This window comes from Rhinoderma darwinii, chromosome 4, assembly GCF_050947455.1.
Source record: "Rhinoderma darwinii isolate aRhiDar2 chromosome 4, aRhiDar2.hap1, whole genome shotgun sequence".
Taxonomy (NCBI): domain Eukaryota; kingdom Metazoa; phylum Chordata; class Amphibia; order Anura; family Rhinodermatidae; genus Rhinoderma; species Rhinoderma darwinii.
The window spans coordinates 73,980,251-73,992,661 of NC_134690.1; positions in this window are offsets into that span (position 1 = coordinate 73,980,251).

Consider the following 12,411-nt stretch of genomic DNA (forward strand, 5'->3'; position numbering starts at 1 on the left):
TTCAGCGCTCTGTTTTGGATATTCTGCCAGGAATATTCCCTGAATCTCCCCCCAACTCATTTTGCCCCCGCACCGTAATCTTGTCACCACTTCCCAACTTTCCACATCCACCCAGTCTGGTACCTGCAAAGTATGTCTAACTGCCCAAAAGGGAAACCAGGGGCGTAGCGAGGGAGGGGCAGGCGGGGCCCCACGCTCCACTAGGAGTGAAGGTAGGTGGGGCACCGGGCCGGGCACAGAATACTCCTCCTGGAGCGGAATCCCCCCTGACGTCACTATACATATATAGACAGTGACGTCAGGGGCTCCACCAGAAGAGGAAATTAAATCCCCGGCCAGATAGTTGCCAAAGCTGTTCCCGGCGATTACGTTCCTGGAGAAGCCCCTGACATCACCATCCATATATTGGATGATTTTAATTAGTTTAAAGCTGGTTCCTACCATCCCCAAGTATCTGTAGGCTTAGTCCCAGTTCTGGGTGTATGTGCAGCGTAGGGACTCACCTTATAGAGGACGCCTTGTCATGGCAGGTGGGCTCACACAATATGATCAAAATGTGCGCCTCGAACCTCCCTATTGTAATGCACCAAACAAGAAAAGAACCGAGGAGTCTCTAAGTCAAAAAATACATTATCTTTTTATTTAACAATATTACACTGTTTACACAAAACGAGTTTCTAAAAATGAATCACAAATAAAAGCATGGCCGCCACATGGGTCAATATTAATCAAATATAGTCATGTAGGTAAAGACATATTACAGTATACCTCAAAACAACAGTATAGGTAACATGATGTAGATAAGGTGAGGTATACAGGCTACAGATGATATGTTAAACTGCTTCAAAAGACGGTGAGAGGGATGTTACTCCCATGCATGAAATGTCTAAATGAACAATGTGTTATAATGTCCAGAGAGGAGAGCTCATGTATGTATAGATACTGAGGAGTTAACCATATATATGTAAGAGCCCAAATACCAAGAAGCAGCGAACAATGAACTAAGGAGTACTAGCAAAGTACTAACCCATGTAGCTGAGACTCCAAGAATGGCGGCCGGCCCCAACGCGTTTCGGCTTCCGCCTTCGTCTGGGGGTGGCATCTACAAGTATATCCCTCCTATTTATCTAGCCTAGGGACCAATCAGGAAATGATTGGCCAGGTGAAAATATTGTATAATACAATTACCTCAATCAGCTGTGGCGTCATGTCAGTAGACAAACATCACATGGTGTGGGCATCATGTGATACGCGATGAGTGCGCCGCGTGATGACGTCACAGCGGCGCCCTTCATCCCGCGCACATCAAGATGCCGACTCCTAGTGAGTTGCTAAGGACGCCAGCGCATGCGCACTAGATTGAGGCATGTTGATGATAAATCTACCAGGTGTGATGTGTACGTATAGGGAAAGATTACACACCGTGCAATGGAATTTAGATATTCAATGTTTATAAATGTTTATAAATATACCAAAACCCATAGCAATCTATGAAAATATATGGTTTTTAACACAAGGAAAATACCTTTGTGATATATAGCACAAAATCTTCAAGAAATTGCATAATAGATTATATTAAAATACGTGACTTTATGTTAAGGCATAGAGAAGAATATTAAATAATAAGTGAACATGGATTAAACCATATTGACACAGAATATACTGTGTTTAAACAATACAAATTAGTGTATATACATATATCTTTTGTGGTGAAAAAAAGAGAAGAAAGGAAATGAATAAATATATATCTCAAACGCATGACAATATATTACATAAAGTGAATATAGAAATAAATATATATTGTATAGTGATGAACGATTATTGTCATACTCATGTATATGTATGTACATAAATCATATGCACATATAGACAGGTGAAAAAAAAAAAAAAATATATATATATATATATATATATATATAAAAATTCTTTGTGTACAAAGTAAATAAGTGCTAATATAATAAATACATAAGGGTATAAAAATATACATTTCAATACTAAAGTGCAATAGTGCAAGAATTCATAAAATCTACAAAATTGTTAAAAATTATACATTTCATTATTTTATTATTATTCTACGCTGCCATATATAGATTACTATAGGAATTAGACAACATCTGAAAAGCACGTTGTTCTATATATATAAATCAATGTAACACAATGCTTCGGCATAGTTTGTTGTCTTTCATTGCAGAAATAATGCATCACTGTATATCGATAGTATTTCATACACGTCTACGTCTGGTAAACTAGGGAAGAGAAACTAGGAGAGAAGAGGAACATATGTTAAAATCACAAAAGTATTATTATATCACAAAATTAAATTAAAAAATGATGCCACACAAACACATACACAGTGATCAGAGAAACGCGGCATACCCATGCGATTCATTTAAGCCTCTCGGCTGCATGGTCTTCAAAGTCCAGATCCATTTACTTTCCAATCTCAATAATTTCTTCATCAAATCTCCACCTCTTATATTTAATTCCACATGGTCTATTCCTCGTACTTTTAGTAATCTGGAATTACAATTGTGATACTGTTTAAAATGGCGTGGAATCGTTTTCAATTTTTCTATTTTATCAGTATCATGGACCTCCTTTGCAGGCTTTTGAGGTCCTTAAGAAGTGTTTTATCTCGGCCCCTGTGCTGGTTCAGCCCAACCAAATGGAGCCATTTATCGTGGAAGTTGATGCATCTGAGGTGGGAGTGGGGGCTGTCTTGTCCCAGGGTACCAGGTCCCTCACCCATCTCCACCCCTGTGCCTACTTCTCCAGGAAGTTTTCGCCAACTGAGAGTAACTATGATATTGGCAACCGCAAACTCTTAGCCATTAAATGGGCATTTGAAGAGTGGCGCCACTTCCTGGAGGGGGCTAGACACCAGGTAACGGTCCTTACCGACCACAAGAATCTGGTTTTCCTAGAATCTGCCCGGAGGCTAAACCCGAGACAAGCTCGATGGGCGTTATTTTTTACCAGATTCAATTTTTGGGTTACCTATAGTGCTGGGTCTAAAAATATTAAGGCTGATGCACTGTCGCGTAGCTTCATGGCCAGCCCTCCTTCGGAGGAAGATCCTGCTTGTATTTTGCCTCCAGATATAATCATTTCCTCGATCGATTCTGATTTAGTCTCTGAAATTGCTGCTGATCAAGGTTCAGCTCCCGGGAACCTTCCTGAGAACAAGCTGTTTGTTCCCCTGCAATTCCGGCTAAGGGTACTTAGGGAAAATCATGACTCCGCACTATCTGGTCATCCAGGCATCCTGGGTACCAAACACCTCATTACCAGAAATTATTGGTGGCCTGGGTTGCCTAAAGACGTTAAGGCCTACGTCGCCGCTTGTGAGGTTTGTGCTAGGTCCAAGACTCCCAGGTCCCGACCAGCGGGCTTACTGCGTTCGTTGCCCATTCCCCAGAGACCTTGGACACATATCTCCATGGATTTTATCACCGATTTGCCTCCATCCCAAGGCAAGTCGGTGGTGTGGGTGGTGGTAGACCGCTTCAGTAAGATGTGCCACTTTGTGCCCCTCAAGAAACTACCCAACGCCAAGACGTTGGCTACCTTGTTTGTCAAACACATCCTGCGTCTCCATGGGGTCCCTGTCAATATTGTTTCGGACAGAGGGGTACAATTTGTTTCATTGTTTTGGAGAGCCTTCTGTATGAAGTTGGGGATTGATCTGTCCTTCTCCTCTGCCTTCCATCCTGAAACCAATGGTCAAACGGAGAGGACTAATCAATCTCTAGAACAATACTTAAGATGTTTTGTCTCTGACTGTCAATATGATTGGGTCTCATTCATTCCCCTCGCCGAATTTTCCCTTAATAACCGGGTCAGTAACTCGTCAGGGGTCTCTCCCTTTTTCTGTAATTTTGGGTTTAATCCACGGTTCTCCTCCGTTTCACCTGGTAGTTCCAACAATCACGAGGTAGAGGTCGTTCATCGGGAACTGTGCACAGTCTGGGCCCAGGTTCAGAAGAACCTAGAGGCGTCCCAGAGCGTACAAAAAACTCAGGCTGATAGAAAACGTTCTGCTAACCCCCTGTTTATGGTCGGGGATCTGGTGTGGTTGTCGTCTAGGAACTTGCGTCTCAAGGTTCCGTCCAAGAAGTTTGCTCCCCGGTTTATTGGTCCGTATAAGGTCATTGAGGTCCTCAATCCTGTCTCCTTCCGGCTGGAGTTACCCCCGTCTTTTCGTATACACGACGTGTTTCATGCCTCCCTCCTTAAACGCTGCTCCCCGTCCTTGGCTCCCTCGAGGAGACCTCCTGTTCCCGTCCTCACCCCTGAGGGGGTGGAATTCGAGGTGGCCAGGATTGTGGACAGCAAGATGGTCCAAGGCTCCCACCAGTACCTGGTCCATTGGAGAGGTTACGGGCCCGAGGAGAGGACTTGGGTACCGGCCCGGGATGTTTACGCTGGGGTATTGGTCAGGAGGTTCCACCTGCGTTTCCCCAGTAAGCCAGGTCCACTTAGAAAGGGTCCGGTGGCCCCTCATAAAAGGGGGGGTACTGTAAAGGATCTGCCAGGCACAGCTTCGGGGTTAACTCCCTTAATTAATCAGTCAGCACCTGAATCTACATCCCGGAGACTGACTCCAGCTTCCACCACTCAGGCTGGCAGGCTTAGGAGTGGGAGAGCCTATCGCAGCCTGGCCAGACTCAGCTAGCTCCCGCCCTCTGTCTATTTATACCTGCATTTCCTGTTCCTCCTTGCTTGTTATTCTTTTTCGTGTGGTTTCCTGGCCCAGCTACAGCTCCTTCTATTTTGTTCCTGCTCTATCAGACCCTGGCTTACTGACTACTCTTCTGCTCTTCGTTTGGTACCTCGCACACTCCTGGCTTGACTCGGCTCGTTCACCACTCTGGTTGCTCACGGTGTTGCCGTGGGCAACTGCCCCTTTCCCTTGCTTGTATTCCCTTGTATGTTTGTCGTGCACTTACTGAGTGCAGGGACCGCCGCCCAGTTGTACCCCGTCGCCTAGGGCGGGTCGTTGCAAGTGGCAGGGACAGAGTGGCGGGTAGATTAGGGCTCACTTGTCCGTTTCCCTACCCCCTGGTCATTACAGGTAGCGTGTAAAAGAGAATTTACAGATGTCTCTTTCCTGAATAGATCGGTTTGGACATCACCATTTTCATCACATTGGATTTTGATGTCCAAAAAATCTACTTGTTTTTTGTCACATTTGTATGTGAGTTTGATATTCTGATCATTCAGATTTAATTCTGCCATAAATTGCTGCAATTGTTCAAGAGTCCCCTGCCAGATCAAGAAGATATCGTCAATGAAGCGGGCCCTATTGTAAGTAGATTCAGCAGTAAGGGCGGATTCACACGAACGTGAATTGCGTCCGTGCAGGCCGCGTGGTTTTCACGCGGCTCGCATGGACCAATAGAAGTATATGGGGCAGTACAGACAGTCCGTGAATTTTTAAAAAGCGCAATATGTTCAATATCTCGGCTTTTTCGCGCATCACGCACTGAAGTCAATGGGTGTGTGAAAACCACGCATGCCGCACGGAAGCACTTCCGTGCAAACTGGCTGTTTTGCGCAACAGCTGTTAAAAGGATGAATGTAAACAGAAAAGCACCACGTGCTTTTCTGTTTACAAACTTCCAAATGGCGTGTCATAATGATGGCAGCTGTGCGAAAACCACGCAGCCGCGTATCATATGCTGCTGCCACACGGAGCTGTCAAGTGGCTTTTGTGCAGGCAAAACGCCGGGTGTTTTGCATGCGCAAAAACGCCACGTTCGTCTGAATCAGGCCTAATGCATATTTATTTATTGATAGTGCTTAGGTGCCGTTGGTGTTCACTGATTGCGGTCACCATTTTCTTGTGTACTATATGGACAGTGACATCAGGAGCTCTTCTAGGGAGCCCCAATGGCGCTATGTACATAGAGTGGGGTGTAGTGCTATCTACAGGAGTGTGTGTGGCACTATCTACAGGGGAGGGGTGTGTGGCACTATCTACAAGGGGTGGAGGGTGGCACTATCTACAGGGGGTGTGTGTGGCAGTATCTACAAGGGGGGTGTGCCACTATCTACATTATTTGCTTTTAATTTATTGTTATGGTAACTTCCTTATATAACTTTAATGCTTGTAAAATGTACAAATGGTTTTATGATCGAGTTACATAAAAAAAAGGTGAAAAAAAAAATTACATCTCATTGATTGGTAGAGAAAGCAAACCTGGCGAGGGGGAAGGAGATGTCGGGGGCGCCAAACTGAATCTTTGCCCCGGGTACTGGAGAACCTAGCTACGCCTCTGGGGAAACACTATTAATATCAGGGCTGCTCTTCTATTCCATCTCCATCGGCACATTGGGACTTGTAGTTAACTATGAAGTCAGCACTGTTGGGACTTGTAGTCTCACATGGCAGCTTTCTCACTAGTTTAAAACCCTATTTATAAAGAACAATTTTTCAATCCCCAAGCGAACGATCGGTCATTTGAAAAGTCACCTGCACAACCGGTTGCTGGAAGTGACGCTGTGCAGGGAAAACTTTAAAGGACATGCAGCAATAAAAGAAGTGCAAAGCAGAGCTATACCTCCTTGATTCTCCATATAGGTAAGGTCCCAGCAGTCGGACCCCACGATCGGAAAGTAGTGGCATAGCTTAGCAATATACAATTGCTTTATGAAATGGTGAAAAACCCTTTAACTATTTAAAAAGTGTCATTCTAAAAAAGTGAGTATGTACAGTATGTTCTCCCATTGTTTGCATGAGTTTATTCTGGGTATTCTGGTTTACTCGCATATCGCAAAAACATACACATTAGACTAATGTCGTCCAAATCCTCTTAATTTGGGTTAATTTGCCAGATGCCAGGGTTAAAAAGGATTGGACATGTTGAATTTCAACCCCTTTTCTCAAGGGAGATAAGCAGATTATTCCCCTTTTCCCATTGAGGGCACAAGCACGCTCAGCTGAACAAAGCGTGCATGTGTATGGGGAGATCGCGGGAAATAGATGACAGCTACTGCAGGTGTATACAGAAATTAGATTGTGAACCCCGCTGATACAGGTACTGGGTGTGGATACATTCTCTGTACAGGGCAGGGGCGTAGCGAGGCTCATGGGCCCCGATGCAAAAATTCTTACTGGGCCCCCCCCCCCCCCCGCAAACTTCTCATGGCCGACGGTCCGCTTTCAGCTGCATCGCTGAGTCTCCTAAGTGACCCAACAATGCAGCACTAGCAGCCGGGGCGTCACTAAGGCTGGGTTCACACACACTATTTTCGGACGTAATTCAGGCGTTTTAGCATTGAATTACGTCCGAAAATGCGGCTCAAAAGCGTCGGCACACATCTGCCCATTCATTTGAATGGGTCTTACGATGTTCTGTGCCGACGGTCATTTTTTTTTACGCGCCGCTGTCAAAAGGCGGCACGTAAAAAAGTGCCTGTCACTTCTTCAGACGTAAATGGAGCCGTTTTCCATGGACTCCATGGAAAACAAGCTTCAATTACTTCCGTAATGGACGCAGCAAAAGACGCCTGCACATGCCGTTACGGCTGAAATTACGGTGCTCTTTTCTCCTGAAAACAGCACAGTAATTTCAGCCGTAACAGACGCTGCCGTGTGAACATATCCTCAGGGCTTAAAATGTCCGGGAAATAGCCCCAATACATATGTGTCCGCCCCCAAAAAAAGTGTGTATATGAGACAGCATAGCATATCTATAGCACTACGACCCTATAAACTATGGATAGGATTAGATACAGTGGCTCAGCATACAGTATCACACATGATAGGATTAGATACAGTGGCTCAGAAGGCAGTATCACACATGATAGGATTAGATACACAGCTCAGCAGACAGTATCACACATGATAGGATTAGATACAGTGGCCCAGCAGACAGTATCACACATGATAGGATTAGATACAGTGGCTCAGCAGACAGTACCACACATGATAGGATTAGATACAGTGGCTCAGCAGACAGTACCACACATGATAGGATTAGATACAGTGGCTCAGCAGACAGTATCACACATGATAGGATTAGATACAGTGGCTCAGCAGACAGTACCACACATGATAGGATTAGATACAGTGGCTCAGCAGACAGTATCACACATGATAGGATTAGATACAGTGGCTCAGCAGACAGTATCACACATGATCGGATTAGATATAGGGCCCAGCAGACAGTATCATACATGATTGGATTAGATACACAGCTCAGCAGACTGTATCACACATGATAGGATTAGATACAGGGCCCAGCTCGCTGACATTGCGGCTCCAGCGCTGGACCCAGGATAGGTAAGAATAATAATTTTGCTTCTTTATGTGTTACTGATTATTTTTGTGTGTTTGTGTTTTTTTTACAGGTTCGGTTGTTGGACTTCGGATACGAGGACTTCAATGACAGCGTTTTTTTTATTCTCAATAAAATGGTTAATGAGGGTTGTTTTTTTATTTCAATAAAATATTTTTTCTATGCGCTTGTATCTTTTTAAACTTTATTATCACCGCCTTAGTAATGGCCGCCGGCTGATTGACAACCTCCATTACTAAAGCGGGGCTTAATGTTAGCCGGTGCAGAGGCTACACTAACCCCCATTATTACCCCGGTACCCACCGCCACCAGGGATACTGGGAAGAGCCGGGTGCAAACCAGTACCCGACCATCTGTAGTGACGGGCAGGCACCGGGGTGGCCGCAGGCTGGTAGTATTAGGCTGTGGAAGGCCAAAAACAGTGGCCCTTCCCACCCTTGTAATGCTGCCTGCTGCTGCTGTGTTGTATCTGGCTGGTTATGAAAATTGGGAGGGACCCAACATCGTTCTTTCCAATTATTATTATTTTATTTTTTTTAAATGACGTGGGGTCCCCCCCATTTTCATAACCAGCCAGATACAATAAAGCAGCAGCAGGCAGCATTACCAGGATGGGAAGGGCCACTGTTTTTGGCCTTTCCCCTCCTGATAATACCAGCCTGCGGCCACCCCAGTGGCCGACCATCACTACAGATGGTCAGGTACTGGATCGTACCTGGCTCTTCCCAGCACCCCTGGTGGCGGTGGGTACCGGGGTAATAAAGGGGGTTAGTGTTAGCCTCTGCATCGGCTAACACTAAGCCCCGCCTTAGCAATGGATGCTGTCAATCAGCCGGCGGCCATTACTAAGGCGGTAGTAATATAGTTTAAAAAAAAAACACAAAGACATAGAAAAAATATTTTATTGAAATAAAAAAAAAAACACACAGCCCTCATTAACCATTTTATTAATAAAAAAAAAGGTGTCATCGAAGTAGTCCTGGAATCCGCCGTAGTCCAACGACCGAACCTGTAAGAAAACACACAAAAAATTATTAGTAACACATGTGTTAGGGTATGTGCACACACACTAATTACGTCCGTAATTGACGGACGTATTTCGGCCTCAAGTACCGGACCGAACACAGTGCAGGGAGCCAGGCTCCTAGCATCATACTTATGTACGACGCTAGGAGTCCCTGCCTCGCTGCCGGACAACTGTCCCGTACTGAAAACATGTTTTCAGTACGGGACAGCTGTCCTGCAGCGAGCCAGGGACTCCTAGCATCGTACATAACTATAATGCTAGGAGCCCGGCTCCCTGCACTGTGTTCGGTCCGGGACTTCCGGCCGAAATACGTCCGTCAATTACGGACGTAATTAGTGTCTGTGCACATACCCTAAGGCTTAGATACAGGGCCCATGTGTGATACTGTCTGTGGGACCCTGTATCTAAGCCTACCACAAGGTAGGCTTAGATACAGATTCCAGCAGACAGTAATCTTATACAGTATAAGATTACTGTGTGCTGGGGCCCTGTATCTAAACCTACAGTGTGGTAGGCTTAGATACAGGGCCCAGCAGACAGGATCACGCATGGGCCATGTATCTAAGCCTACCATGTAATTGGCTTAGATACAAGGCCCAACAGACAGGATCACGCATGGGTCGTGTATCTAAGCCTACCATGTGATTGGCTTAGATACAGGGCCCAGCAGACAGGATCACGCATGGGCCATGTATCTAAGCCTACCATGTGATTGGCTTAGATACAGGGCCCAGCAGACAGGATCACACATTCTGTGATCCTGTCTCATGGGCCCCCTAAGCCTGCTACATCGTAGGCTTAGGGGTTGCACAGTCCCTAAACATTGATGGCCTATCCTCAGGATAGGCCATCAATAGCTGATGTGTCTCTCGGGACCCGCAAATCAGCTGTTTTGAAGGGGCCGCAGCACTCGTACGAGAGCTGCTTCCCCTTCATTTCACTACTCGCTCACACTGTGAATCGCCGACACGGATTCACAGTGTGACCGGAATGAAGGGGAGCAGCTCTCGTACGAGTGCTGCGGCCCCTTCAAAACTGCTGATTGGCGGGTCCCGGGAGTCAGACCCCGCCAGTCAGGGCTAACCTTACCTTCCTCTTCGGCCGCGGCGGGAGTTCTGTAGTCTACATGCTGTGCGCGGCGGCATAGCGCTGTGACGTCATGCGCTGCGCACAGCGCTTGACGTCAGGACCTCCGCTGCGATCCGGAACCAGGAAGGTAAGTAAAGTATGTTACTATAGTAACAGGGGCCCGCGGCCCGAGTTACTATAGTAACTTTTTATTGATGTGGTGCGGGGGGCGTGGGCCCCCCTGGCTTCGGGGCCCGGTCGCAATTGCGACCGCTGCGACCCCTATAGCTACGCCAGTGGTACAGGGCTATGTAATAGGTCAGTCCAACAAATGTTATGAAAGAAATATATATAATAGATAGATAAAAATATTTTTGTAATGGTCTAGGTCAGTCCTGAGGCTTATGTTATTGCCATACATTGGTGTAAAAGAATTGTTTTGGCTTATATCATTTTTATTATTGGCCAGGCCATAATAATATAAATAAATTACCTCTCTAATTTATTTGTATAACAATTAGGGCCTGTTCACATCACCGTTCGCTTTCCGTTCCGGGGTTCCATCAGAGGTTTCCATCGGGTGAAGCCCGCAACGGAAAGTTAAAGTGAAACCACAGCTTCCGTTTCAGTCACCATTGATATCAATGGTGACGGAAACATCGCTAATGGTTTCCGTTCGTCACCATTCCGGCAGGTTTCCGGTTTTCTGACTGAATCAATAGTGCAGTTGACTCCGCTATTGATTCCGTCGGAAAACCGGAAACCTGCCGGAATGGTGACGAACGGAAACCATTAGCAATGTTTCCGTCACCATTGATATCAATGGTGACTGAAACGGAAGCTGTGGTTTCACTTTAACTTTCCGTTGCGGGGTTCACCCGACGGAAACCTCCGACAGAACCCCGGAACGGAAAGCGAACGGTGATGTGAACAGGCCCTCACTTTCACTTTCCGTTGCGGGGTTCACCCGACGGAACCCCGGAACGGAAAGCGAACAGTGATGTGAACAGGCCCTTATTGCTTTTTTATTTTCCCCCTTGGTGTAGCCCAGGCCACTTTATCCAATAGGCCTAACACTGCATTTGTTCAGCACCAGATCTTTATGGAGAGAGCTGCAGGAACGATGTGTGCCGCCATATGGTGACTCCATAAAGCACCATATGGAGGTATTCTTCACCAGATCCAATGCTTCTAGAAGAGAACATCAACGTAATACAGCATCTGATGGAGAACGGCACAATTTTTTTTTATACAGACTCCAAATAAAAAAACCTATGTAGGAAAACCGAGACATACAGAGTAAGGCTCTATAGACTTGTATAGCCATGTGCATGAGCTCTAATGGACATATCTTATCCATGTTGCTGCCTGTACTGATGAGTGCATCTAAGTATACAGCCCCCCTGCCCGGAGATGCAGCTAAAGAGTATCTATCAGCTACCAAATTTTCAACAGTGCATAATAAGTTGTGCAGTCCATGTGCTCTGTTATCTAAACCCTACACTTCTTTGTATGGAACTAGAACATGATTCTTATTAAATAATATTTTTATCTGAGGTCATGCTGACATTTTAGCGGTGGATTGTTTTGTGTACTGCTACTGCACAATGAATAGGTAACAATGTACGCTGCATTCTCGCCGCACTGCTCACACCTTCATATAATAATAAAAGATGACCGGGGATTTTGTCACAGTAGTAAACTGTAGACAGAGAACAGAGGCAAAGCAGGTGGTGGAAAAAGGAAGGCCTTATCTTTATAACCATGCAGGTATTTATTCCTCTTGTTTGTCGACATTCCATGGCTAATACAATTATAATACCAAACCCCAAACTAGCGAAACATTCCTGGGATTTTATCCACAATCACACCATCAGGTAGAAGGTACAATAAACAAACAAGACTTTACTAATAAACCTGAGGACGATAATGTGGCATAATATGTAATATCATCAGAAGGCCTAGCAATACACTCACTCACATTTAGGCCTTTTTTAAAGGGGTACTCCCAAA